Below are 26985 nucleotides of genomic sequence, written 5' to 3'. Positions count from 1 at the left end.
CGTCCCACGTGGGGCTCCCAGGCTTAATCCCATTTTCCAGATGAGGTCACTGAGGCCCAGAGAAGTGAAGCGACTCGCCCACAGTCTCACAGCTGACAAGGGGCAGAGCCGGGATTCGAACCCACGACCTCCCACTCCCAAGCCCGGGCTCTTTCCACTGAGCCGCGCCGCTTCTGCGGGCCTCGGTTTCCCAGATCCGACCCGCTGCCCAGAGAACGGGCAAAGTCAATGGGGGCGGAATGTGTTCGGACCCCAGCGTGCAGCCCCGGGCCTCCGAACCTGCACTCCACCTGTCTGGGCTTTGCAAGCGGGACTGAGGGGAGGAAGCCCGAAGAGGTGGATTGTAAGCTCCTTGTGGACGGGGTCGTTCAGTACAGTCCTCTACACACAGTAAATAGGTCGAGGGGTTAAGCCTTGCATTCCAGTAGGCTTTCCCTGCGCAGGTTCACATCCTGCTCACGGTGACTTTCTTTCCCCTCCCAACCCCACAGTACCTATGTACATATCTGTAATTTTATTTATCCGTGCTGCTGTCTGTCTCCCCCACTGGCTCAGTGGAAAGAGCCCGGGCTTGGGAGTCAGAGGTCATGCGTTCGAATCCCGGCTCTCCCCCCTTGTCAGCTGTGTGACTGTGGGCGGGTCACTTCTCCGGGCCTCAGTGACCTCATCTGGAAAATGGGGATACGGCCTGCTGACCCTGTATCTCCCCCAGCGCTTAGAACGGTGCTCTGCACATAGTAAGCGCTTACCAAATACCAATATTTTTATTATTATTAGAATGTGAGCTCATGGTGGACAAGGAATGTCATTGTTTATTACGTTCTTGTTGCACCGTACTTTCCCAAGCCCTCAGTACAGTGCTCTGCACACAGTGAGTGCTCAATAAATATGATCGATCGAGCGAAATACGATCGACCGAAGAAATTGATTCCACGATGCTCGCTAAATACGATCGATCGATCGACTGAAGTCCGAGGTTGATCGCTGGTGGGGCTCTGCCGTGGCACCGACCCCGGGGAGCGAGTTTCACTTATTTCACTGAGTGCTCGGAATGGACAATTCGGCAACGGGTAGAGGCAAGCCATGCCCAATGTTATTATTATTGTCCAGCACTTCCTTTGCGCTTAACAAATACCGGCGTGGCTCGGGAGAAAAATCCCGGGCTTGGGAGTCAGAGGTCATGGGTTCGAATCCCGGCTCCGCCACTTGTCCGCTGTGACTGTGGGCGAGTCGCTTCACTTCTCTGGGCCTCAGTTCCCTCATCTGTCAAATGGGGATGAAGACTGGGAGCCCCACGTGGGACGACCTGATGACCCCGGATCTCCCCCAGCGCTTAGAACAGTGCTCTGCGCGTAGTAAGCGCTTAACAAATACCGACATTATTATCATTATTATCATTGTTATCGTCATGATTCTTACCGTCCATTTCCGGGATGTTTGCACCCAAAGGAGAGCCTCCCGTAGCCTTCACCCGAGGCTCTCCCTGGGGGCGTCCACAAAGTGCTCAGCTGCCCTGCAAAGAGAGGTGGGGGTGGAAGGTCCGCGCATCCTGTGCCTGCCCATCCCGTAATAAATAATGATAATAAGCAGCGTGGCGCGGTGGAAAGAGCACGGGCTTCGGAGTCAGGGCTCATGAGTTCGAATCCCAGCTCTGCCGCTTGTCGGCTGGGTGACCGTGGGCAAGTCACTTCACTTCTCTGTGCCTCAGTTCCCTCCTCTGTCAAATGGGGATGAAGACTGGGAGCCCCACGTGGGACAAGCTGATTCCCCTGTGTTTACCCCAGCGCTTAGAACGGTGCTCGGCACATAGTGAGCGCTTAACACATACCAACATTATTAATAATGGTATGTGTTAAGCGCTTACCACGTGCCGAGCACCGTCCTAAGCGCCGGGGGAGATACGGGGTCATCAGGCGGTCCCACGTGGGGCTCGCACTTTCCATCCTCATTTTCCATCCATCCATCCATCCATCCATCCATTCATTCATTCAATAGTATTTATCGAGCGCTTCCTATGTGCAGAGCACTGTACTAAGCGCTTGGGATGAACAGGTCGGCAACAGATAGAGACGGTCCCTGCCGTTTGACGGGCTTACGGTAGAGGCCCAGAGAAGTGAAGCGGTTTGCCCCAGGTCACCCAGCAGGCGAGTGGCGGAGCAGGGATTAGAACCCACGACCTTCCGAGTCCCAAGCCCGTCCTCTTGCCACTAAACCACGCTGCTTCGCTAACGGCCCATCTCGTGCCCGCCCATCCCGGGTCTGTCTTCAGCCTCCCTCCCTGCATCTCTCCCCATTCCCTCCCTCCCTTCCTCCGTCCCTGCTTCCCTCCCTCCCTCCCTCCCTCCCTCATTCCAATCCTCCCTTCCTCCAGCCCTGCATCCCAGCATCCCTCCCTCCCTGGATCCCTGGATCCCTCCCTTCCTCCCTCCTTGCATCCCTGGACCCCTCCCCTCCCCGCCCCCCTCCCGGCCCCGCCCCCTCAGGCCCCGCCCCTCCCGGCCCCGCCTCTCATTGGCTCCCCGCTCTCCCGCCCCCGGCCCTGATTGGCCCCCCGCTCCCCCGGCCCCGCCCCCTCAGGCCCCGCCCCTCCGCGGCCCCGCCTCCGATTGGCCCCCCCGCTTCCCAGGCCCCGCCCACTCCCTGGTCCCGCCCTTCTGTTCCCCGGCCCCGCCCCTGATTGGTCCCTCGTTCTCCAGGCCCCGCCCACTCCCCGGCCCCGCCCCTCCAGGTCCCCCCCGCTCTCCAGGCCCCGCCCACCCTCCGGCCGTGCCCCTCTCCTGCCCCCTCTCCTTTCCCGGCCCCGCCCCCCGGCCTCTCCTCTTAACGGCCCTGCTTCTGATTGGTCCCCCGCTCTCCAGGCCCCGCCCTCCTCCTGCCCGCCCCTCCATGTCCCGCCCCTGATTGGTCCCCCGCTCTCCAGGCCCCGCCCCTTCCCCCCTCCTTCCCCGGCCCCGCCCCTCCGGGCCCCACCCCACTTCCGATTGGTCCCCCTTTCTCCAGGCCCCGCCCACCATCCGGCCCCGCCCCTTTTCCCTCTCCTTCCCCGGCCCCGCCCCTGATTGGCCCCCCGCTCTCCAGCCCCGCCCCCTCTTTCCCCGGCCCCGCCCCCGATCGACCCACTCCCGCTCTGCAGGCCCCGCCCCTCCCGCCCCACCCCTCCACGTCCCGCCCCTGATTGGCTCCCCATTCTCCGGCCCCGCCCCCTCCTTCCCCGGCCCCGCCCCAGATCGGCCCCCCGCCCTCCGGCCCCGCCCCCATCTTTCCCCGGCCCCGCCCATGATTGGCCCCCCGCTCTGAGGCCACGCCCATCTTTCCCCGGCCCCGCCCCTGATTGGCCCCCCGCGCTCGCTCTCGGGCCACGCCCCCTCCTTCCCCGGCCCCGCCCCCGATCGGCCTCCCGCTCCCAGGCCCCGCCCCTCCCGCCCCCGATTGGCTCCCCTTTCTCCGGCCCCGCCCCCTCTCCGTCCCCGCCCCCTCCGTCCCCGCCTCCGATTGGCCCCCTCGGCGGCCCCGCCCCTCGGCCCCGCGCCCCCGATTGGTCCCCGCTCTCGGGCCCCGCCCCCCCCCCCCCCCTCCCGCCGGCCTGGGCGGGCGGGGTGGGTGGGTGCGCGGCTCGGCGGCGCCGTCAGTGTCCCGCTCGCCTTGCCTGCGGTCGGTCGCGCCGCGGACGCCCCGCCGCCAGGGCGCCCCCTCCCGGTCCGTGGAGGCGTGTCTCCTATGGCAGCGGGCGGCGGGCAGGGCGGGCACCGCGGGCACCGCGGGCACCGGGACCCGACCCCCGCCCAGCGCCGCCGGAGACCATCCGTAAGTGCCCACCCATCCTTCCCTCCGTCTCCCCCAGCGCTCTCGGCGCCGTGCTCCGCACATAGCGCTTCGCGAAACCCCGACGGCATCCGTCGTTCACCCGGGGAGCCTCCCTTCTAATAACGTTACAATTCCCGGCCCGGGGGGAGAAGGAGCAGGGTGGAGGGAGAGAGTCCGGGAGTTGGGAAGTCCTGGGTTCGAATGCCGCCTCGGCCCCCCCCCCCGTCCGCCGGGGAACCTCGGGCCAGTCCCTTCGCTGCTCCGAGCCTCAGTTTCCTCATCTGCAAAATGGGCGTTGAGACTGTGAGCCCCAGGTGGGACGGGGACCGGCTCCATCCCCGTTAGCTTGTATCCACCGCAGCGTTGAGCACAGGGTCTGGCGTATAGGAAGCGCTTAAGAGATGCCATTTAAAAAACGCACTTCTCTGAGCCTCAGTTTCCTCATCTGCAAAATGGGCGTTGAGACTGTGAGCCGCTGGTGGGACGGGGACCGGCTCCAATCCCGTTAGCTTGTATCCACCCCAGCGTTGAGCACAGTGCCTGGCGTATAGGAAGCGCTTAACAGATGCCATAAAAAAAACATGTGCTTCTCTGAGCCTCAGTTCCCTCACCCGGAAAATGGGGGTTGAGACTAGGAGCCTCAGTTCCCTCACCCGGAAAATGGGGGTTGAGACTAGGAGCCTCGGTTCCCTCATCCGGAAAATGGGGGTTGAGACTACGAGCCTCAGTTCCCTCATCCGGAAAATGGGGGTTGAGACTAGGAGCCTCAGTTCCCTCATCCGGAAAATGGGGGTTGAGACTACGAGCCTCAGTTCCCTCATCCGGAAAATGGGGGTTGAGACTAGGAGCCTCGGTTCCCTCATCCGGAAAATGGGGGTTGAGACTAGGAGCCTCGGTTCCCTCATCCGGAAAATGGGGGTTGAGACTACGAGCCTCGGTTCCCTCATCCGGAAAATGGGGGTTGAGACTAGGAGCCTCGGTTCCCTCATCCGGAAAATGGGGGTTGAGACTAGGAGCCTCGGTTCCCTCATCCGGAAAATGGGGGTTGAGACTAGGAGCCTCGGTTCCCTCATCCGGAAAATGGGGGTTGAGACTAGGAGCCTCGGTTCCCTCATCCGGAAAATGGGGGTTGAGACTAGGAGCCTCGGTTCCCTCATCCGGAAAATGGGGGTTGAGACTAGGAGCCTCGGTTCCCTCATCCGGAAAATGGGGGTTGAGACTAGGAGCCTCGGTTCCCTCATCCGGAAAATGGGGGTTGAGACTAGGAGCCTCGGTTCCCTCACCCGGAAAATGGGGGTTGAGACTAGGAGCCTCGGTTCCCTCACCCGGAAAATGGGGGTTGAGACTACGAGCCTCGGTTCCCTCACCCGGAAAATGGGGGTTGAGACTACGAGCCTCGGTTCCCTCATCCGGAAAATGGGGGTTGAGACTACGAGCCCCACGTGGGACAGGGACCGATTAGCTTGGATCTAACCCAGCAATGAGTAGAGCGCCTGGCCCAGAGTAAGGGCTTCAAAAATGCTGTCGTCATCACCGATGCCTTCCTCCAAAACAGACCGGCCCCGCTTTGCAGAGGGGCATCCCGGCTCTCCGCCCTCCCGGGGTAGCGGCCTGGTTCAGCCGAGCCGCAGAACCCGGCTCCGATTTTGTATCTTGGGAGAGAAAGATGAGCCCGGATGCCACACGGCTGGCCCGGCGGGCGGCTCCGAGCTGGGTGGGATGAGGGACCCCCGTCCGCAGCCCCCCCGGGCAGGGATGGAGACCTCGCCGCCTCGGTTCCGACCTTCTGAAAAGCCTAGAGGTCAAGGAATGAGTGGCCGAGCCCCGGAGATGAATCCGAGCCCCGTTACGCCCGATTTAAATCGGAAGCGGAGAGGGTGCGGGCCGCCGAGGGGGCCCGGTGGGGTCGGATGGGGCTGGGGGACGTTTGGAAGTGAGGTTTCTGCCAGATCCCGGGTGTCCCAAGACAGTGGAGAATTGTCTGGGTCGGGTGGGGAGTAGGGGAGTTGCCCTCAGCCTGGCACATCCTTCCCTGAACGGGGAAGAGGATGATCCCGACAGCCCTGAGAAAGTCAAAGCTCACTAGGCCCTAAATGGTTAATCCGAGATGCTCACGGAGGTGGAGGGGGATGAAGCGGCCGGTGTTCTTATCTGTAAAAAGAAAAATTCCTTCGCTTTGCCTGAAAAACCCATGTATTTTCCTCCCCTTGAAGGTTTGGGAATCTCCTCTTCTGCCCCGCCACCTGTCATTTCCCGGAGTTCTCCTCCCTCCAGAGAATAGGCTGGATGTAAAGATGAGGGAGTGGAGGATATCGCCGTTTCAGAAATGGCTCTGTTTCCGATTTAGAGATAAGGTCGGAAAGGAAACCGTATTCGCGGGGTCGACGTACGGTGAAGTGGAATTCCTATTTGCGGTATCCGCGGAATAGGCCCCACCTACGCTCTCTCTGACCATCCGTAAGGCACGTAGACGTAAACCTGGAAATGTATCTCGGAGATCGCCCGCCGGTGCCAGCGTCTCCTTCGGTATCGTCTGCTAGAGATTTGCGTTATGAATTCCGGGATGAAAATACGAGGGCTGTAGTTTAGCTGCGGCGGTTGGAAAAGTGAAGCGAGATGAATTCTCAGAATCGTTGGTGAATTCTGTTTGGTGCCTCACTGAAACCTGCAGAGACCACAAGGGGAATGGCTGTTGCAGATTTTCTATTTTCTGTCTTGTGTAGTAAGATTCGAGAAGGGCTTTCCGATCCAGAAGGCATCCAGACTTGAAAAAAGACAGCAGCTCTCCGGACCGATCCGTTAGGCGGATTTTCTTCAATGCGGTATTTGGATTCCTGTCCAACGTGCTCCCGTAAGCCATCGTCCTTACTCGGAGCCAGTGGCGCGAGGCATCTCTAAAGATATGGTCGTTACCCTAGCGTCCGGCCAAAATTTTAACCAGCCCACAAAGATTATCGCCGGACCTTCTCCTACTTACAAGGGTTTTAGTGATGTTGCCCTGATGACAGCACAGATCGGTAGCCCGGAGAAACCCAGGCGTACTGCTGTGGGTAGTATTTATTTTATTTCATTTATTTATTTATTTTACTTTATCTTCATTTAGAATTGTCGCTTGCCCGGTGGATTGATTTCCTTCAGATCTAAGGGGCCTGTGTTCATCCTCTTGGCTAGAATAAGAACATCTCCGGTTTCTCAATGCAGCTGTAAAGTCGAACAATAAATTCACCAGAAAAGAGGTCCGACCCCTGAATTTACTTGGAAACTGGAAATCTTGGAATTCCCCCCACATTTTTTATAGAGTGGACCTATGATAACAATAATGTTGGTATTCGTGAAGCGCTTACTAGGTGCAGGGCACTGTTCTAAGCGCTGGGTAGATACAGGGTCATCAGGTTGTGGGTAGATACAGGGTCATCAGGTTGTCCCACGTGAGGCTCACAGTCTTCATCCCCATTTTCCAGGTGAGGGAACTGAGGCCCAGAGAAGTGAAGTGACTTGCCCACAGTCACACAGCTGACAAGCGGCGGAGCCGGGATTCGAACCCGTGACCTATGGTGCCGTGTATATATGGATAGGGAAGCCTACGGTTTTTGAACCTTTTTTTTTTTTTTTTTAATATACTGCACCGTCAGGTCCGGAAACCGTTGACTTCCACAGCTCCCGGATTCCAACTTGGTGTGAAGCTGGGAGGGGTAGTGAATAGGGGAGGAGAAGGTGAAGGAGGGATGGAGAAGAGCAGGTGGTTCACGAGACCTCCTCTGTTTGTGACCGTTACCGAGAGGCAGTGTGGTCCGATGGGTAGAGCGCGGGCCCGGGAGTCAGAAGGACCTGGGTTCTAATCACAGCCCCACCACTTGTCTGCTCTGTGACCTTGAACAAGTCAATGGCTTTATCTGAGCCTCAGTTCCCTCGTCTGCAAAATGGGGATGACGACTGCGTGCCTCAGGTGGGACGGGGACTGCGTCCAACTTGATTAGCTTGTATCTTACCCAGCGCTGAGTACAGTGCCTGGCGTAAAGTGTTTAACAAATGCCATTAAAAAATCCCCCCTAACTGTAGTGTGTATCCCATTCCCCACTCTAAAATTCCGTGAGGCAAAGGAAACCTTGGCCATTATTACTAGAAGAGAAGAGAAGAGAAACTTGGCCATTAGTAAGAGAAGCGGCGTGGCTCAGTGGAAAGAGCACGGGCTTTGGAGTCAGAGGTCGTGGGTTCGAATCCCGGCTCTGCCACTCGTCGGCTGTGCGACTGTGGGCAAGTCACTTCACTTCTCTGTACCTCAGTTCCCTCATCTGCAAAATGGGGATGAAGACTGGGAGCCCCACCTGGGACAGCCTGATTCCCCCGTGTCTACCCCAGCGCTTAGAACGGTGCTCGGCACATAGTAAGCGCTTAACAAATACCAACATTACTACTGTTATTGTGACTAGTGAGGGAGGTTCTGAGAAATTGAAGGGACAGCAGATTTGCCACAGAAGAGGAAGAGCGAACACATGCGTCCTCAGTGGACAAGGGCCACTTGGGGTCTCTTTTGGCTTTAGAGGGAACTGGCAGGGGTCAGGAGCTTGGGGTAACGGGAGGGGGCATCGAGCGAGGTTGTGGAGGCGGGAGGGAAAAGAAGCTAAATTAGACAGATCAGCTCTGGTGATGGAGTCAGATCTCCAATTGCAGTTCTACCTCTGACCCTCACCAATCAGTCAATTGTATTTATTGAGCGCTTACTGTGTGCAGAACACTGCACTAAGCCCTTGGGAGAGTACGCTATAACAGAATCGATAGACACGGTCCCTGCCCACAGAGAGCGTACTTGCAGTCTAGAGAGGGAGATGGACATTAATCATCCGCTTTGGTCTTCCAACAAGTCAGCTCTCTTCCTTGAGCCTCCCCAGACTCCACTGACATCTTAGGAAGAAGCAGCGTGGCTCAGTGGAAAGAGCCCGGGCTTGGGAGTCAGAGGTCATGGGTTCGAATCCCGGCTCCGCCGCTTGTCAGCTGTGTGACCTTGGGCAGGTCACTTCACTTCCCTGCGCCTCCGTTCCCTCATCTGTAAAATGAGGATGAAGACCGTGAGCCCTACGTGGGGTGACCCGATTGCCTTGGATCTACCCCAGCACTTAGAACAGTGCTTGGCACATAGTAAGCGCTTAACAAATACCAACATTATTATTAGTAAGAGTAAAACAGCCGCCTGCCCGAGGGATGAACTCGATAATGATTGGAAAAGCATTTCCCTTGCTGATGGAGGCAGCTCAGGGGACTGCAGCTTTGTTTCTCACCAGAATCTATTGCAGGCTGCTGAAAGTATACATGCAGGGTATATAGAATATACCCAGAATATATATGCAGGCTGCTGGGTCGTTGGAAAGCACGTCAGCTCCAAAATGGACAGGAAGAAACCACAGCCGCAGCAGGGGGCCGGCAGATCGGATCGAAAAGGGTTACAAGCAGAGTCACCGACGGTCCTAGACCTCTCTACAGCTCTGCTTAATCCCTGCCATCCTCAGACCGAATCAACGTTTGGTTGTTTTTAAAGTATTTGTTAAGTGCTTACTGTGTGCCGGGCCGGGGTAGATACAAGCTAATCGGGTTGGACACAGTCCACGTCCCACACGGGGCTCACGGTCGTAATCCCCGGTTTGCCGTCGAGGTCCCCGAGGCGCAGAGAGGTGAAGCGACTCGCCCGAGGCCGCACAGCGGAGGAGTGGCGGAGCCGGGATTAGGACCCGGCTGCCCCGTCTCCCAGACCCGCGCTCGTTCCGCTAGAGCCCGCCGCAAGTCAAGGGCATCCTGACCTCCAGAATGCCAAGAGGATACGCACCCGCGTGAAGGGTCGGTGGGAGAGCTAGAAACGGGCATTGAGATGTCCTTGCCTTCCATCATCCGACCCAGGACGAAGATGGAGAGATATGTGCTCCCAAGGGAGCTATTCGGAGCCATCAAAGCATTCATGCCGCCACGAGCGTCCCTGGGCAGACCAGATAAAGATGCCGGTGGGAAAGATAGAGTTGGAAACCCTGGGGCGGGGAACCTTCAAGAGACCAGTGGCCCGCCTGAGCTCTGTTCCCTTTGATTCTGTGCATCGGTGATTAGCCATCTGTTTCTCAACGGAGGGCCTCCAGGAAGGGCCTGAAATCATCCAGACACGGTACGGGGCAGTCTCCGGAGAAATCCAGCTCCGTTTTGATCATAGGAATCTCACCCCACACTGTCTTGGACACCGGGGGCTTGGTTAACTGGGAAGCAGCGTGGCTCAGTGGAAAGAGCCTGGGCTTCGGAGTCCGAGGTCATGGGTTCGACTCCCGGCTCTGACACTCGTCAGCTGTGTGACTGTGGGCGAGTCACTGAACTTCTCTGTGTGCCTCAGTTCCCTCATCTGTAAAATGGGGATTAACTGTGAGCCTCACGTGGGACGACCTGATTGCCCTGTATCTCCCCCAGCGCTTAGAACAGTGCCCTGCACATAGTAAGCGCTTAACAAATGCCAACGTTGTTATTATTATTATTAACTGGCCCTGCATGGTTTCTAGAAGAGCCTCTACCCCTTTAAGACTGCTTTGCCCCACTTCCAGAATCGTGGCCCAATCCGTCCTTATCGACTCCAATATGGACTTCGGGGTTTCCAGGAGAAAAGTGGTTTGGAGAGAAGCTTTCTAAAGACTCGTCCTGGGACCATTCAGGGTCTAAGTGTAAATGGCGCGATTCCGTGTAGCGTTAGTTTCCGTGAACCTAAATTTCCAAGATCAGAGTGTTTTCCTCTGATGCGTCGGCGAAGAGGTACGTCCTCCGATAATTCGTCCGGTACGTCCTCCGTTACGCCGGTGAACAGGTATGTCAGCGACGAAGGAAGTCACAGCAGCAGGAATGGGGAATTACAACTGGCAGCAATAACGCAGCTTTCTGTTGTCAGTGGTGCTGGGGGTCACTCCGGCTGTTCCTGAGTGCTGGCTGGAAACAGTCTTTCACAACAGGGATGACTTCTTTCGGAACCTCGAGTTCCACCTTGGAGTGGGAAAGTAGCATTTTCGAGTCGGACCTATTCCGCAGCCTTTCGGGTGAGGTTTTAAATTATAAGCAGCGTGGCTCAGTGGAAAGAGCACGGGCTGGGGCGTCAGAGGTCATGGGTTCAAATCCCGGCTCCGCCGCTTGTCAGCTGGGTGACTGTGGGCGAGTCGCTTCTCTTCTCTGTGCTGCAGTTACCTCAGCTGTACAATGGGCATTAAGACTGTGAGCCCCACGTGGGACAACCTGATCGCCTAGTATCCTCCCCAGTGCTTAGAACAGTGCTTTGCATATAGTAAGTGCTTAACAAATGCCATTATCATTATTATTATTTAAAGCGCTTCTGCAAATGAGCACGGCTTCGCTCACGTCCTACCTCGGGCCTGGAATGCCCTCCCTCCTCGAATCCGACAATCCTGCATCCCCTTCAAAGCCTTACTGAAGGCCCATCTCCTCCAAGAGGCCTTCCCTGACTAAGCCCTCCTTTCCTCTTCTGCGTCACTCTGACTTGCTCCCTTCATCCCTCCATCCCAGTCCCATAACACTTATGAACATATCTGTAATTTATTTATATTAATGTCTGTCCTCCCCTCTAGGCTGTAAGCTCGTTGTGGGCAGGGAATGAGTCTGTTTATTGTTATATCGTACTCTCCCAAGCATTCGGTGCACTGCTCTGCACACAGTAAGTGCTCAATAAATACAACTGAATAATGCATGAATCAATCAGTGCTATTTTCTGAGCCTTTACTGTGTGCAGAGCACTGTACTGAGCGCTTAGGAGAGGGCAGTGCAGGAGAGTTGGTAGACACGTGTCCACCCTGGGCATGATACTCGTATCCGTTAAGCACTTAGTAGGTGCCAAGCCCCATACTAAGCACTAGGGTAGGTACAGGATAATCGGGTTGAACACGGTCCTTCTTCTGCATTGAGCTCACAGTCTAAACAGGAGGGAGACCAAATATTGAATCGCCACTGGGCAGATGAGGAAACCGAGGCACAGAGAAATGTAGTTACTTGCCCTAGGTCACACAGCAGGCTAGTGGCGGAGGTGGGATTCGAACTCCGGTCCCCTGACTCCCAGTCCTAGGCCGCACTACTTCTCAGCGTTAGTTAACGTTAACAATAGAACCCTCCAAATCCGGTACCGGTCGGATTTCTTTATTTAGTTAACTGATGCTCGTTTGTATCACTTGAATCTCTTTGATGTTGCCAAAGAAGACAGAGTTAGCTACAGAAAAGGCTTGGGCCAGGAGCATTCTCTTTTTGGAGCCTGAAGAAGCAAGCCTGTCAAAGTATTTGCGTTTCCACGGCAACCTTCAGGAGGAAGCAGTGTGGTTTTAAATCTGCCTTCCTTTTCTCTGACATTTGGAGAAACACCAGATGTATTTTTATTTAAGTAGGGCAAGCACTTGGTACCAAAAATGTTCTCCAGGATGAATAGTAATAATAATAGCAACAGAAATGATAACAATTGTGCTATCTGTTAAGCCCTTACTATGTGCCAGGCACTGTACTAAGCACTGGGGTAGATAAGCTAATCAGGTTGGACGCCGTCCCTGTCCCTCATAGGGCTCACGGCCTCAATCCCCGTTTTTACAGATGAGGTAAGTGAAGCCCAGAGAAGTTGAAGCGACTTGCCCTAGGTTACGCAGCAGAAGAGTGATGGAGGCAGGATTAGAACTCACTCATGCATTCGTTCATTCAATAGTATTTATTGAGCGCTTACTATGTGCAGAGCACTGTACTGAGCGCTTGGAATGTACAAATCGGCAACAGATAGAGACAGTCTCTGCCCTTTGACGGGCTTACGGTCTAATCGGGGGAGACCGACAGACAAGGACGATGGCAATACATAGAGTCGAGGGGAAGAGCATCTCATAAAAACAATAGCAGATAAATAGAATCAGGGTGATGTACATCTCATTAAACAAAACAAATAGGGTGATGAAGATATATGCCCTTATATCTTCATCACTCCCAAGCCAGCGTTCTATCCACTCAGCCCCGCTGCTTCTTGATGAAGTGCCCGAGGGTGTGGGGGAAGACCCTGGCATACGGTGGGGGATGCCAGGCTCCCAGAGAACTGCCGACCCGACTCAACCGCTGCCGGCCCTGTGTGGGTCAGAATCCCGCATTGCCGGCCCCGCGCTCCCTGGGATCCACATTGCCCGGGCTCCTCGGGGGTCCCCGATGTGGCCGCTGGAAACTGGAAGTGACACTGCTGCCCCAGAAGTGGGCATCGGCTACCCAACCGTGGCCAGGACTTGCTGTAGTCGCCAGGGTGACTAGGTGCGCCCTTCCCTGCCTGCCCACCGTGGCTTGCCCGCATCTAACGGCTGACCGCGTGTCAGGCATCAGTGGTGGTGTTCCGCTGCATCTCACTGCTTCTCTACCAGGGGTGCTTGGATCGGCGGGTGGGACTTCGAAACACAGCCTGGCGAAGTGAATTCAACCCCACTTCCTGAAGGCAACCACGGAGGGCTGGGCTTTTTCAGTGAGGGAGGATGAAGGATCTGTTTGCTTCAGATAAGACTTTCTTCTTGGTTGTTTGCCAGGTCCCTATTGGGGTTTTAATTCTCAATTTTAGGGCTGTCGGCTGTTACCCCGTTTCCCCGGAGAGCTGGTGAGGGCAATTATAATGATGATAATTGTGATATTTATTAAGCAATTACTATTAATATTATTATGTGCGAAGCCCTGGGGTTGATCTAAATCTAGGCAGATTGGATACAGTCCCAATGTAGTAATGATAATAATTGTGATATTTGGTAAGTGTTCACTCTATGCCGACCACTGAACTAGGAGCTGGGGTAGATACAGTGTAATCCGGTCAGAAACGGTCTCTGTCCCACAAGGGTCTCACGGCTTAAGAGGGAGGGAGAGCAGGTTTTGAATCCCCATCCTACAGTTGAAGAAACTGAAGCCCAGAGAAGTTAAGTGACTTACCCAAGGTCACACAGCGGGCAAATGGTGGAGCTGGGCACCTAATATCACCCCTTAAAATTCATGTAAATAATAATAACAATCGTGGTAATGATAATTGTGCTAAGCGCCGTTCTAAACCCTGGGATAGATGCAAGGTGATCGGGTTGGTCACGGTCCCTGTCCCACAAGGGGCTCACAGTCTTAATCCCCATTTTACAGATGAGGTAACTGAGGCCCAGAGAAGTGAAGTGACTTGCCCAAGGTCACACAGCAGACATGTGGCGGAGCTGGGATTAGAACCCATGTCCTCTGACCCCCAGGCCTATGCTCTTTTCTTTAGACCGTGCTGCTCTGCAAGCAAGTAAAGGTCCCCCCTCACGAGTTCCCCTCACACACATGCACGCAGTGAGTAGGCCGTCAACCCATACACGGGGAACGTGCCTATCAACTCTGTTACGTTGTACTCTCTCAAGTGCTCAGTACAAGTGCTCCGCACACAGTAAGCATTCAATACCTACGACTGATTGAAGGTGAAAAGTCTGAGTGAGGAAAAGCTTCCCCGCTCCCTGCCCCGGGGGGTTGCGTGCCAGCCACGTGGCCTCCAAGTTCCAGGCCATCTCTGAAAGAAACTCTTGATGCCCTCGGCTCGGCCCGCATCCTTCCCCACCCCCTCCCCTGCCGTCGCCACAGGCCCTGAGCCGCTCGGAGGAGTCCCCCCGCCCCTGAGGGAGCCAGTCACCTGCTCTCCGAATCCCCGTCGGAACCAACCCGATCTAGTCGGGCGTTGGGGGAGTGCGGGAGGAATGATCCCCCAATTCCAAACCGGTCCCCTGACTCCCAGGAATGATCCGGAATTCCAAACCGTGGGAGCCAGAATAATAATAGCAATAATAATATTATTTGTTAAGTGCCATGTCAATTCTGTGGTGTTTCCACTGACAACGTGTGGACCCGAAAGCTGGACGGGGAAAAAACAGTATAGAAAGAACATCGATTCTTTTGAAATGTGTTGTTGGAGAAGACTTTTGTGAATACCATGGACTGCCCGAAAGACAGACAAATGGAATTTAGAGCAAATTAAGCCCAAGTGGTCTTTGGAAAGTCAGATACCTTGACTTGGATTAGCATCCTTTGGACACATCGTCTGGAGGATTAATTCTCTGGAGGAGACACTAACGCTAGGAAAAGTCCAGGGAAAACGAGGAAGGGGCAGACCGGCAGCAAGATGGATGGAGACCATAACAGTGATAACGGAAGAACCGTTAGAAAGTTGCGGATTACGGCAGAGGACGGGAAAAAGTATATCCATGGAGTCGCTATGAATTGGTAACGACTCGACGGCACTTAATAATAACACGTACCAAGGCTTGGGGTAGATGGGACAGAGCCCCCGTCCCACATGGGCCTTGAAGGGCAAGAGGTGGAGAGAAGTGGAAGAGTTAAGAGAGTTTTTCTGCAGCGGGATTCAGCCTAAGCACTCCGGCATATTGGTTGGGGAACACCGGGCTCGAAGGCGGTTGACAAAATAAGCAGCTGCTCTGCTGTACGAACGTCAACTTCATGTGATTTAGCAGGATAATAATAATAATAATGTTGATATTTGTTAAGCACTTACTATGTGCAGGGCACCGTTCGCTGGGGTAGATACAGGGTAATCAGGTTGTCCCACGTGAGGCTCACAGTTAATCCCCATTTTACAGATGAGGTCACTGAGGCACAGAGAAGTAAAGTGACTCACCCACAGTCACACAGCTGACCAGTAGCAGAGCCGGGAGTCGAACCCATGGCCTCTGACTCCGAAGCCCAGGCTCTTTCCACTGAACCACGCTGCTTCTGCCCTGCTCTGCTGGGGAACTCTCACAGTGAGCTCAGCCTTCAGACGGTCTGATTGTCTGTTCCGCTACTGCAAAATTCCCCTCACTTCATTCTCAATCTCCTTTCTCCCCTCAGCTCCTCCACTGATCCTCTAAGCCTAATTATTTTACAGTAGTGACAGGAGAGTTTTCTAACCAAAGAAGATTTGGTCGGTGTCTATTCACAGAAGCCATTTTCTTTCACGGCATTTGTTAAGCGCTTATTATGTGCCGGGTATTGTACTAAGCACTGGGGTAGGTACAAGATAATCAGCTTAGACGTTGTCCCTGTCCCACCTGGGGCTCTCAGTCTTAATCCCCATTTTACGGTCGAGGTAACTGAGGCACAGAGAAGTAAAGTGACTTGCCCAAGGTCAACCAGCAGGCAAGTGGCGGAGCTGGGATTAGAACCCAGATCCTTCTGACTGTCAGGCCTCTGCTCTATCCACTAGGCCATGCCTTGAATATTGTATCCTGGAGAATGCACTTGGAGTGATGATTGCCAGAACCTTCTCAATGCATTCGGCCCTCAGCCTTGATATTTAGTCATGCCATTTACCTGATCATTTCTGTTGATTGTTTACCTTTATTTAGGGAAACATAATCCCCCTTCATTTGGAGAAGCAGCGTGGCCTAGTGGCTAGAGCACGAGCTTGGGAGTCAAAAGGGCGTGGGTTCTAATGCCGGCTCCGCCACTTGCCTGCTATGTGATCTTGGGCAAGTCACTTAGCTTCTCTGGACCTCAGTTACTTCATCTGTAAAATGGAGATTGAGTGTGAGCCCTACATGCGACAGGGACTGTGTCCAACCTGATTAACTTGTATCTACCCCAGCGATTAGTACAATACCTGGCTCCTAGTAAGCACTTAAAAAAATACCACTAAAAAAATGGGTTATGCTTCCGGAGGATCCACTGCTCTGTCCTAATACCCACCATTGAGACAGGATCATTGGTGGGGTTCATAGTGGCATTAATTTTCCATTCTGACTTTTTTTAATGGTATTTGTTAAGCACTTACTATGTGCCAGGCACTGTACTGAGCACTGGGGTAGATACAAGATATTCAGGTTGGACACAGTCCATATCCCACGTGGGGCTCACAGTCTTAATCCCCAGGTAACTGAAGCCCAGAGGAAGTGAAATGACCTACCCAAGGTCACACAACAGACAAGTGGCAGATCTGGGATTTGAATCCACGTCCTTCTGACTCCCAGACCTGTGCTCTATCCATGAGGCCGTTTGCTCACTGTGGGCAGGGAATGTCACTGTTTATTGTTGTACTGTACTCTCCCAAGTGCTTAGTACAGTGCTCTGCACACAGTAAGCGCTCGATAAGTACGATTGAATTGAATGAATGAATATTTATTCTTTAGGTGGGACAGGTTGACCACAGAGTCCCAGCAGGCATTTACGAGGGATGATATAAATAATCACTGTGCTCTTGGTTAAATGCTTACTATGTACCAAGCACCACGTAGTAGCTGAGGTAAATCCATTGTAATCGGGCTGGACACGGTCCCTGCCTCACATGGGGCTCACAGTTTAAGGGGGAGGGAGAACAGGTCTTTAGTCCCCATTCTACAAATGAGGAAACCGAGGCACAGTGAAGTGACTTGCCCAAGGTCACACACCAAGCCACTGGCAGGGCTGGAATTCGCACGCAGGTCCCACTGCTTCCCAGCACTGTGTTTATTTCAGCTCCAGGAGAGATCTTTATCCCAATAAATTCGATCTGTTCTGCTCTCCAGTCCTCTCCAATCACCCCGGCTTACTGATGAGTTGCAAGATCCCAAGCTGAACCCTCTATTTTATAAAGGTCTAAAACTCTGTGAGCCACATGGCCACATTGCCGACTCTCCTCAAGCAGCATCACGGCCAGATGATCAGCTGGCTTCTCCCAGAGTAGCGATGGGTCTCTCGGGTCCTCGGGGGCCTCGGTGCACAACGAAAAGACGATCTGAACTTCTGTCCGGCCTTCCTCTGTGAAAGGGGTTAGCAGCCCTGGAACTAAAGCACGACAGGATGATTGATTTTCCCATGTGTCTTCCCCATTTCTCCTCTGTTCTTTTTCCATTTCTGTATCTTCTCTGACCATCCCTAATCACTCAGAGCATTTCCTGGGAGAGCTGACATCAGGAAAATAGCAGAAAGATGAATGGTTGCCCTGTTGCTTCTCAAATACAGCCTTTGAAGCCAAAGAATCCAAATCCACATCGGAACCCAACCCTCCGTTTCCCTTGATTGGGAATAATAATAATAATAATAATGATGGTATTTTTTAAGCACTTACTGTGTGTTGAACACCATTCATTCATTCATTCATTCATTCAATAGTATTTATTGAGCGCTTACTATGTGCAGAGCACTGTACTAAGTGCATGGAATGAACAAGTCGGCCACAGATAGAGACAGTCCCTGCCGTCTGACGGGCTTACGGTCTAATCGGGGGAGACGGACAGACGAGAACAATGGCAATAAATAGAGTCAAGGGGAAGAACATCTCGTAAAAACAATGGCAACTAAATAGAATCGAGGCGATGTACATTTTATTAACAAAATAAATAGGATAATAAATATATACAGTTGAGCGGACGAGTACAGTGCCGAGGGGACGGGAAGGGAGAGGGGGAGGAGCAGAGGGAAATGGGGGGAAAAGAGGGTTAAGCTGCGGAGAAGTGAAGGGGGGGTGGTAGAGGGAGTAGAGGGAGAAGAGGAGCTCAGTCTGGGAAGGCCTCTTGGAGGAGGTGAGTTTTAAGTAGGGTTTTGAAGAGGGGAAGAGAATCAGTTTGGCGGAGGTGAGGAGGGAGGGCGTTCCAGGACCGCGGGAGGACGTGGCCCGGGGGTCGGCGGCGGGATGGGCGAGAACGGGGGACGGTGAGGAGGTGGGCGGCGGAGGAGCGGAGCGTGCGGGGTGGGCGGTGGAAAGAGAGAAGGGAGGAGAGGTAGAAAGGGGCAAGGGGACGGAGAGCCTCGAGGCCTAGAGTGAGGAGTTTTTGTTTGGAGCGGAGGTTGATAGGTAACCACTGGAGTTGTTTAAGAAGGGGAGTGACAGGCCCAGATCGTTTCTGCGGGAAGATGAGCCGGGCAGCGGAGTGAAGAATAGACTGGAGCGGGGCGAGAGAGGAGGAAGGGAGGTCAGAGAGAAGGCTGACACAGTAGTCTAGCATTCTAGGGGCTGGGGTAGACACAGGCTATTCAGGTTGGACACAGTCCCTGTCCTACGTGGGGCTCACAGTCTCAATCCCCATCTTACAGATGAGGTAACTGAGGCCCAGAGAAGTAAAGTGACTTGCCCAAGGTCACACAGCAGACAAATAGCAGAGTCGAGATTAGAACCCAGGTCCTTCTGGCTCCCAGATCCAGACTGTGTCCAGTAGGCCAAGCTGCTTCTGGAAGAGAGCCAAGGGCATCTTCCGGCACTCTCGCTGGCTCCGCCTGATGATTGTGTTTATCATCAACATCAGTCATCATTAGTGACACTTATTTAGTACTGACGGTTCGCCCTTGGGGAGCGTACAACGTAACGGAGTTGGTAGACACGCACCCTGCCCACAGTGAGCATACAGTCTAGTGATAGTTTCTCTAGTAGCATCTCAGTGGTTGTGTCTACACGGGCAAATTGACTCCTGGGGAACTGGGGCAGAACCCCAGGAAATCCGAGCGGGTCGGTCCATCCTTTCCTCCCCCCATCTCCGTCACCGCTGCCAGGCAACCCTTCTCTCTGTGCTACTGGGGACGCAGCTGGCCAAGAATTCCCCAAAGCCTCACTGTTTGCGGAGCTGTTTGTAAGAGTAATTTTTTTTCCTACGTTAAATAAGCGCTTATGTTAAACACCATGTGCCAAGCACTGTTCTAGGTGCTGGAGTAGAGAACGTTGTGAGAAATAGTTAATCAGGTTGGACATAGTCCCTGGCCCACATGGGGCTCACAGTCTAAGTAGGAGGGAGGATCTTTTTTTAAAAAAAATGGTGTGCGTTAAGCACTATCTACACATCAGACACCGTACTGAGCACTTGGGTAGATACAAGATAATCAGGTTGGACCCGGTCCTTGTCCTACACGGGGCTCTGAGTCTTAATCCTCATTTTCCAGATGAGGTAACTGAGGCCCAGAGAAGTGACGTGACTTGCTCAAGGTCACACAGCAGACAAGCGGCAGGGCCAGGACTAGAACCCAGGTCCTTCTGTGACTTCCAGGCCCCTGCTGTATTCACTGGACGGTGAGTTTCGTGTGACCTACTTTGTGAGGCCGTTGACTCTACCACCTATAGAATCCTATAGCTGGATAGGAGTTCCAGAGGTCAGCTGATCCAGCCCCCTGCTGCTGTACAGGTGAATTCTGGCGAGCCTCGGTCGATCAGGAGGACTTTAGGACCAACGGGACTCAGGCTCGAGAGAGCATTCTCCGCGTACACAATCCAGGCCGGTTCAGCCACCCCCGTGGCTCTCACCCAGCCGTGAGACACTGCCGCGGGATTGACCATTTGCACGTCTGCTCCATCAGCGTGTGGGTTTGGAAACAAAGGGTGGATTTGACCTGTGCAGAATGAAGCGATTTCGAAATGAGCTGCTCCGAGGAACCCACATCCCTTTCTTTAATAAAAACGTTAATGTTTATTAAGCTCTTACTGCCTGTGAAGCCCTGTGCTGAGCCCTGGGCGATAAATACGTGGTCTGTTGTCCTCTGAAGGTTCACTGCCGAAGAATAAAGAGGGAAGGTGGAATCGGTGACAGACACGTAAGGCAAGAAGAAATGATAAAATCCCCCAAATCGGTATGAGACAAATGTGATGATAAATACAAGAGTAGAAGGGGATCCAGCGTGGCTCAGTGGAAGGACCGTGGGCTTGGAAGTCAGAGGTCATGGGTTCTAATCCCGGCTCCGCCATTTGTCAGCTGTGTGACTTTGGGCAAGTCACTTCTCTGTGCCTCAGTTACCTCATCTTTAAAATGGGGACTAAGACCATGAGCCCCACTGGGACAACCTGATCACCTTGTATCCTGCCCCCCCCCCCAGTGTGTAGAACAGTGCTTTGCATATAATAAGCGCATAACAAATACCATCATCATTATTATTATTATGATTTCTCAGTGATCAGGCTTCCATCCTGGTTTCTAGAAGTTTTAGAAGACCTTGCACTTCAGGTATTTCCTCTGCCTTCCTGGGCTGGGGTTAAGGGCATATGGGATACCCCTAGTTCTGGACCACTGTGGTTGTGTCTGCTTAGGAATCTCACCAGGAAGTTTCATCTTGCTAAGTCCTGATTTATTCCATGTCTCTTCCTGGTTTCCCTTGTGATGTGACACTGCCTTGTCCAACAATCCAACTACTCTCCCCTCTCTCTTTTCCTCTTTCTCTCTCTCCCACCCTCTCTCCCCCCACCTCCTTCATCATCATCAGTGGAATTTATTGAGCGCTTACTACATGCCGAGCACTGTAGTAAGCGCTTGGGAGAGTACAGTACAAGAGTTGGCAGATACGTTCCCCGCCCTCAACGAGTTTAGAGCTTACTGTCTTCTTCCCTCTCCATTTCTGGAAAGTTTGGCAGATTTCTGTCCCTTTTCCCTGTGCTCTGGTCATCTTTGTTGGACTACTCAAACAATAGTGAGTATTGAGTGCTCACTGTGGTCAGAGCACTGTGCTGAGCGCTTGGAAGAGTACAGTACAGTGGACGCGTATTGTAGAATGTACAACAAGTCCCCAGCCTAGAGGAGGAGCTTACACTTTTCCCTCCGGGAGAGAGCAGATGGGGAGAGTGGGAGCCAGAGAGGTTGGCCCGACTGGTGACTCAACTGGCAGACTGAAGAGACTCTTCTCGTAGCCCTAAGACATCCAGGAAAGTTTCCGGGCAGCCAAACGAAATTGAATAATTGCGAAAGTCCCAACAATCCACAGACTGGAAATGGATGGATTTCCACTCTCCTACCTCCCTCCGCACCCTTCCCCAAGTGGAGCGAATGATTAATGGAATAGCAAGTGGGCAGCCAAGTAAGAAGGAAGGGGAGAAGAAGCAAAGGGGAAGGGAGAACCAGGAAAACCAGTGCTGAGAGTAACCCACCTCCGGGTGACTGGCTAAGCAGTGTGGCCTAGCGGATAGAGCACGGGCCTGGGAGTCGGAAGGACCTGGGTTCTAATCCCGGCTCCGCCACTTGTCTGCTGTGTGGCAAGACACTTCATGTCTTTGTGCCTCAGTTACCTCATCTGTAAGATGAGGATTCATACTTCGAGCCCCATTGGGGGACAGGAACTGTGTCCAACCCGATTTGTTTGTATCGTCCCAGTGCTTAGTACAGTGCCAGGCACATAGTAAGCACTTAACAAATACCACAATTATCATCAGTCCTCAGTATGGGGATGAAATCTAATAATATTCATTCATTCAGTCGTATTTATTGAGCACTTACAGTGTGCGGAGCACTGGACTAAGCCCTTGGGAAGTACAGTTCAGCAAGAAATAGGGACAGTCCCTGTCCACAGCGGGCTCACAGTTTAGAAGGGGGGAGACAGTCATCAAAACAAGTAAGCAGGCCTCAGTAGCATCATTATAAATAAATGGAATTATAGATGGGAAGCAGCGTGCTCAATGGAAAGAGCCCAGGCTTGGGAGTCAGAGGACATAGGTTCTGATCCCGCCTCTGCCACTTGTGTGACTTGGGCAAGCCACTTAATTTCTCTGTGCCTCAGTTACCTCATCTGTAAAATAGGGATGAAGACTGTGAGCCCCACGTGGGACAACCCGATTACCTTGTATTTACCTCAGCGCTTACAACAGTGCTTGACACACAGTAAGCGCTTAACAAATACCAGCATTGTTATTATTATATATACACATCATTAATAAAAATAAATAGATGGAGGTTGGTTCCTATCCTCTCCAATAGATGGGGTGAGAATAACCTGAAGAGTGAAGAGCTTTGTGCCATGATGCTGTTTATTATGTGCTTGGCATTGGGGACAATTGTTTATTTTTCTTTCTCTTTCTGAGTTTCCATTCTGGTCTGGGAGGCCTCCATTGTGTTGTTGGTGTAGTTTTCTCCCCGTCGGAAGCTGCTCCATTCAGGTCGAGCAGCTCGGGGTGGGGAAGAAGACTGACTGGCCAAAGGGCTCGGGAGCTGTGGTGGCTTGTGCCCAGTGACCGAGATGGGGAGCCCGCGTGAGGAAGGAAGCCCGGCCAGCCCTTCAGCCAAGCTTTCCCAGCCTCGTGGGTGGCTGCCAGGACTGAAACGAGTTTCCGGCCACATTGGATTCTGTCTCTAAGGAACGGCCGCCTTCCTGCCGGGTCTGTGGGGTGGCGAGGGGGTAGTTCTGGGCCTTCTGGTTCAGGGAGGCCGTGAAGGAGGCTGTGGGGCTGAGGCCACTGAGGAGAGAGGCCCGATGAGCCAGGGAGGGTAGAGAGAGCTGAGGAATCCTCTCTCAGTGTGAGGAAGGGGATAGGTCCCTTCGGCCTGTCCTTCTCTCATCCCACCCACGTGGGCTTGGAATGAACATTCCAATCTGTTTTGCCAGCCGGGAGCAGTTCTTCCCCCTCCATGCCCATCAAAGATTCATGTAAAAAATCCAAAAATGGACCCAGATGCCTTTCTCGGAGTATGTGAAACCATCCTCCCTCTCTCTCTCAGTTGGCTTCTCAGAGCGCTCGCAGCTGCTGGTACGGTAGGGGCCGATAGCCCGTGTGGGGACTGTCCTCATCTCCTCTCTGTGCCTTCCTCTTCTCGATCAACCAGTCGGTAATTGGCGTTTACTTAGCACTGGCAGTGTACAGAGCACTTTGCCAAGCGCTTAGAGTACAGTTCAGTAGGGTTGGGAGGCCCGATCCCTATCCTCAAGGAGCTTACAGTCTAGTACCTTGCTGCCTTCCCTCGTGTCCTTTTCACTGCCCATCATTCATTCGTTCGTTTGTTTAATCGTATTTATTGAGTGCTTACTAGGTGCAGAGCATTACCCTACTTACTGTGTGCATGAGAAGCAGCATGGCGTAGTCGATAGAGCGCGGGCCTGGGAGTTAGAAGGTCACGGGTTCTAATCCCGGCTCTGCTACCTGTCTTCTGGGTGACCTTGGGCAAGTCACTTCACTTCTCTGGAACTCAGTTACCTCATCTGTAAAACGGGTATTGAGACTGTGAGCCCCAAATGGGTCAGGGACTGTGTTCAACCCATTTTGCTTGTATCCGCTTGGTATAGTGGCTGACATAGTAAGCGCTTAACAAATACCATAATAATAATAATAATAATAATAAATAGAGCACTGTACTAAGCACTTGGGAGAGTATAAAATAACAATAAACAGACGCATTCCCTGTCATTACCAAGGAAAGAAAGGGAAATAACAATAATAATAATAATGTTGGTATTTGTTAAGCACTTACTATGTGCAGAGCACTGTTCTAAGCACTGGGGTAGACACAGGGGAATCAGGTTGTCCCACGTGGGGCTCACAGTCTTAATCCCCATTTTACAGATGAGGGAACTGAAGCACAGAGAGGTTAAGTGACTTGCCCACAGTCACACAGCTGACAAGTGGCAGAGCTGGGATTCAAACTCATGAGTCCTGACTCCAAAGCCTGTGCACTTTCCACTTAGCCATGCTGAAAGAGAGTGATTGGTTCCATTTTGACCTATAGAGGAGAGCCAGGTATCTACACTGGTGCGATCGAATGTTCCTATTAATTGAGCATTTACTGTGCTGTATTAAGCGCCTAAGAGATTATAATATGATAGAGGTGATACACAAGTTCCCTGCCCACAAGGAGCTTACAGGGTGGAGAGGGAGACAGACATTATGGAGATGGACATTATGAGCAATATGGATGTGGAGGTGAGAGTGGGGTGGATAAAAGATGAAAATCCAAGGACAAGGACGGCACAGAAAGGTAGAAGGAATAGTGGAAATGAGGGTTTAGTTGGGGGAGCTCTCTTGGAGGAGATCTGATTTTTTGAAGGTGGGGAGAGTGACGATCTATTGGATTTGAAGGGGGAGGGTATTCTAGGTCAGAGGGAGGATGTGGGTGAGGGGGTCAAAGGTGAGATAAATAAGATGAGGTATAGTGAATAGGTTGGCTTTCGAGTAGCAAAGTGAGCATGCTGGGTTGTGGTAGGAAATCAGAGAAGTAAGATAGGAGTGGGTAAGGTGATGGAATTAGACACTGGTTAGTTCAAGACCTCTAAAGTTGGGTCCCCCCCAGGCATAATGAAGCCTGACTTTGTGGATAGGCTGACTTCATTAGATTAGATGGAGCATTTCTAATCTGTCGTTTCAGTTATCCTAGGTAGCTTCGGTTTGGAGAGCTGATTACAGATGTCTTCCAGGAAATATCCTGGTTCTCATCATCACTGTTCTCACCACTCGTTGATTCTCGTATCCTTGTCCTTGTCTAGAACGAAATTAAACTCATCCAAATCCCCTCGGTCAAAAACGGCTGCCATCTTCAGACTGTAGTAATCGCCACCCTATGCAGAGTTCTGCTTAAGCCATCTGTCACAGTGGCCCTTTACTTTCCACTAAATGGCTTCAGGTGAGAGTCTGTGAGGTGGCATCTGGAATCCGGCCCCTCATCCGCCCCGTGTGGCTTTCTGACTCTAATGGAGACAAGCTGCCCACCAGCTTTGCATCCGATCTCTCAGCGGATGAAGCCGAGGCCCTCAGATCTTTCTGCAAACTTTTCCGAGGCATCTTGTTTCCAGAGTCGTGTATTATCAGGAGGTTGGGTGGGGAGGGGGGCTGAGAAGAACCCAAACAGCCTTCCTGAACGCTTTGAGAGAGGCATTAGTGATTGTGGGCAGTTCGTGTTTCAGGACCAAGAGACGGGGTTTTAGAGAGAGGGCTGAGCAAAGGACGAATTTGAAGATGTGGGGAAGATAGCGGAGGGAAAGGAATGACAGAAATGTGAGGAAAGCAAATCAAGGCTAGGAGAGAAGAATAGCAGAGGAGTGTCCCGGTAGCAGGAGTAGAGATTGGAAAGGAGAGAAAAAAGGGAGCGGGAAGACATCTGCCGGGAGGTAGCAGGACTGGATCTCATTCTGGAAGCTTGAGAAATATGAAGCTTGAGCAGTGGAAGCGGGGTTTTTGCTGACGGGGCCTGGACCTGCCTGACTGTAAGTTTCTTGTGGCCAGGGATTGTGTCTACTAACTCTGTTATACTGCACTCTCCCAAGCACTTAGTACAGTGCTCTGTGGTATTTATTACAGTTGTGGTATTGAGGTATTTGTTAGTTGCTTACCATGTTAATTAATTAATTAATGTTGGTATTTGTTAAGCGCTTACTATGTGCCGAGCACTGTTCTAAGCGCAGGGGTAGATACAGGGTAATCAGGTTGTCCCACATGAGGCTCACAGTTAATCCCCATTTTACAGATGAGGTAACTGAGGCACAGAGAAGTGAAGTGACTGACTTACCACGTGCCAGGCACTGTTCTATGCACTGGGGTAGATACAAGATAATCGGGTTGGACACAGTCCCTGTCTCGCCGAAGGGTCACAGTATTAATCCCCATTTTACAAATGAGATAACTGAGGCAGTGAGAAGTGAAGTGACTCGCTCAAGGTCACCCAGCAGACAAGTGGCGGAGCCAGAATTAGAACCCAGGTCCTTCTGGCTCCCAGGCCCGGGCTCTATCCACTAGGCCACGCTGCTTCTCACACAATAAGCCCTCAATAAATACTATTGATTAATTGATTAGTATTGAGTAGGGAAGGGAGTGGTCTCAGCTCCAACTGTTTCTGGGACACAGATGGTTTTTCATGCTGCTAGTTAAATGGACAGTATTACCAGTACCACCTTTTCTGGGGGGCAATTCAGGACTGTAAAAACAGGGTCCCAACTGTGTCCAACTCTTTTAGCTTGTATCTACCCCAGCACTCAGTACAGTGCCTAGTACACAGTAAACAATTAACAAATACCATTAAAAATAAATAAATACATAAAAAAACAAAGCGTTTGGGATCTATGCGTGGTGGGTGCCTAGGCTGTTTCCCAGGCTGTCAGCCCCTTGGAAGTGAAAGTCTTTAGGTCGCTTTCGGGAGCTCGAATACCACCCGGGGGAAGCGCTGGTTTGCGATCCACTCCCTCCTCGTAGTCCCCAACATCCGATAGGTCCCCACTGCCAGTTCCAGTTGGTGGACAGCCCTATTTACCTGAGATCAAGACTCTACCGCACCCCTCCTGTCATGGTACCCAGAGGCAGCCCGGATTTACAGTGCTCTGCACACAGTAAGAGCTCACGATTGAATGAATGAATTTGGGGGTGTGCTAGAATTTACTGGATTCATCCCAGTGATGGCTCCCTAGGACTTACCCAGCCTTCAAATTGGGCTGTCCTGGGATACAGCTGCACCAAAGGCCCCACGTTCCCCTCCTTTCCCTGGTTTGCTGCAGGTTTTCCCTCCCAGGCCTTGGATGGCGGCA

At 52.8% G+C, this 26985-nt stretch overlaps 1 protein-coding gene across 5 annotated transcripts in view; it reads left to right on the top strand.

The window, feature by feature from the left end:
• The first annotated feature begins 3636 nt into the window (after nt 1–3636).
• The window catches only part of CDC42EP3 (CDC42 effector protein 3), a 31268-nt gene continuing 7919 nt past the window's right edge, over nt 3637–26985 (top strand). Inside the window, exons 1-3 of one of the 5 annotated variants that reach the window (XR_005660066.1) lie at nt 3637–3804; nt 6528–6655; nt 6908–7039. The gene's annotated coding sequence lies outside the window, so the exon portion shown is untranslated. Of the gene's footprint in view, nt 3805–5946; nt 6656–6907; nt 7040–26985 lie in introns of those variants that run through there. The other 4 variants (XM_039912253.1, XR_003761471.2, XM_029070334.2 and 1 more) reach the window with 4 other exon arrangements.

The sequence above is a fragment of the Ornithorhynchus anatinus genome, chromosome 1 (genome assembly GCF_004115215.2).
Source record: "Ornithorhynchus anatinus isolate Pmale09 chromosome 1, mOrnAna1.pri.v4, whole genome shotgun sequence".
In the NCBI taxonomy this organism is placed as follows: Eukaryota; Metazoa; Chordata; class Mammalia; order Monotremata; family Ornithorhynchidae; genus Ornithorhynchus; species Ornithorhynchus anatinus.
The sequence above is the reverse complement of the archived record's forward strand: the minus strand, read 5'-3'. Positions and strand labels throughout refer to the sequence as shown.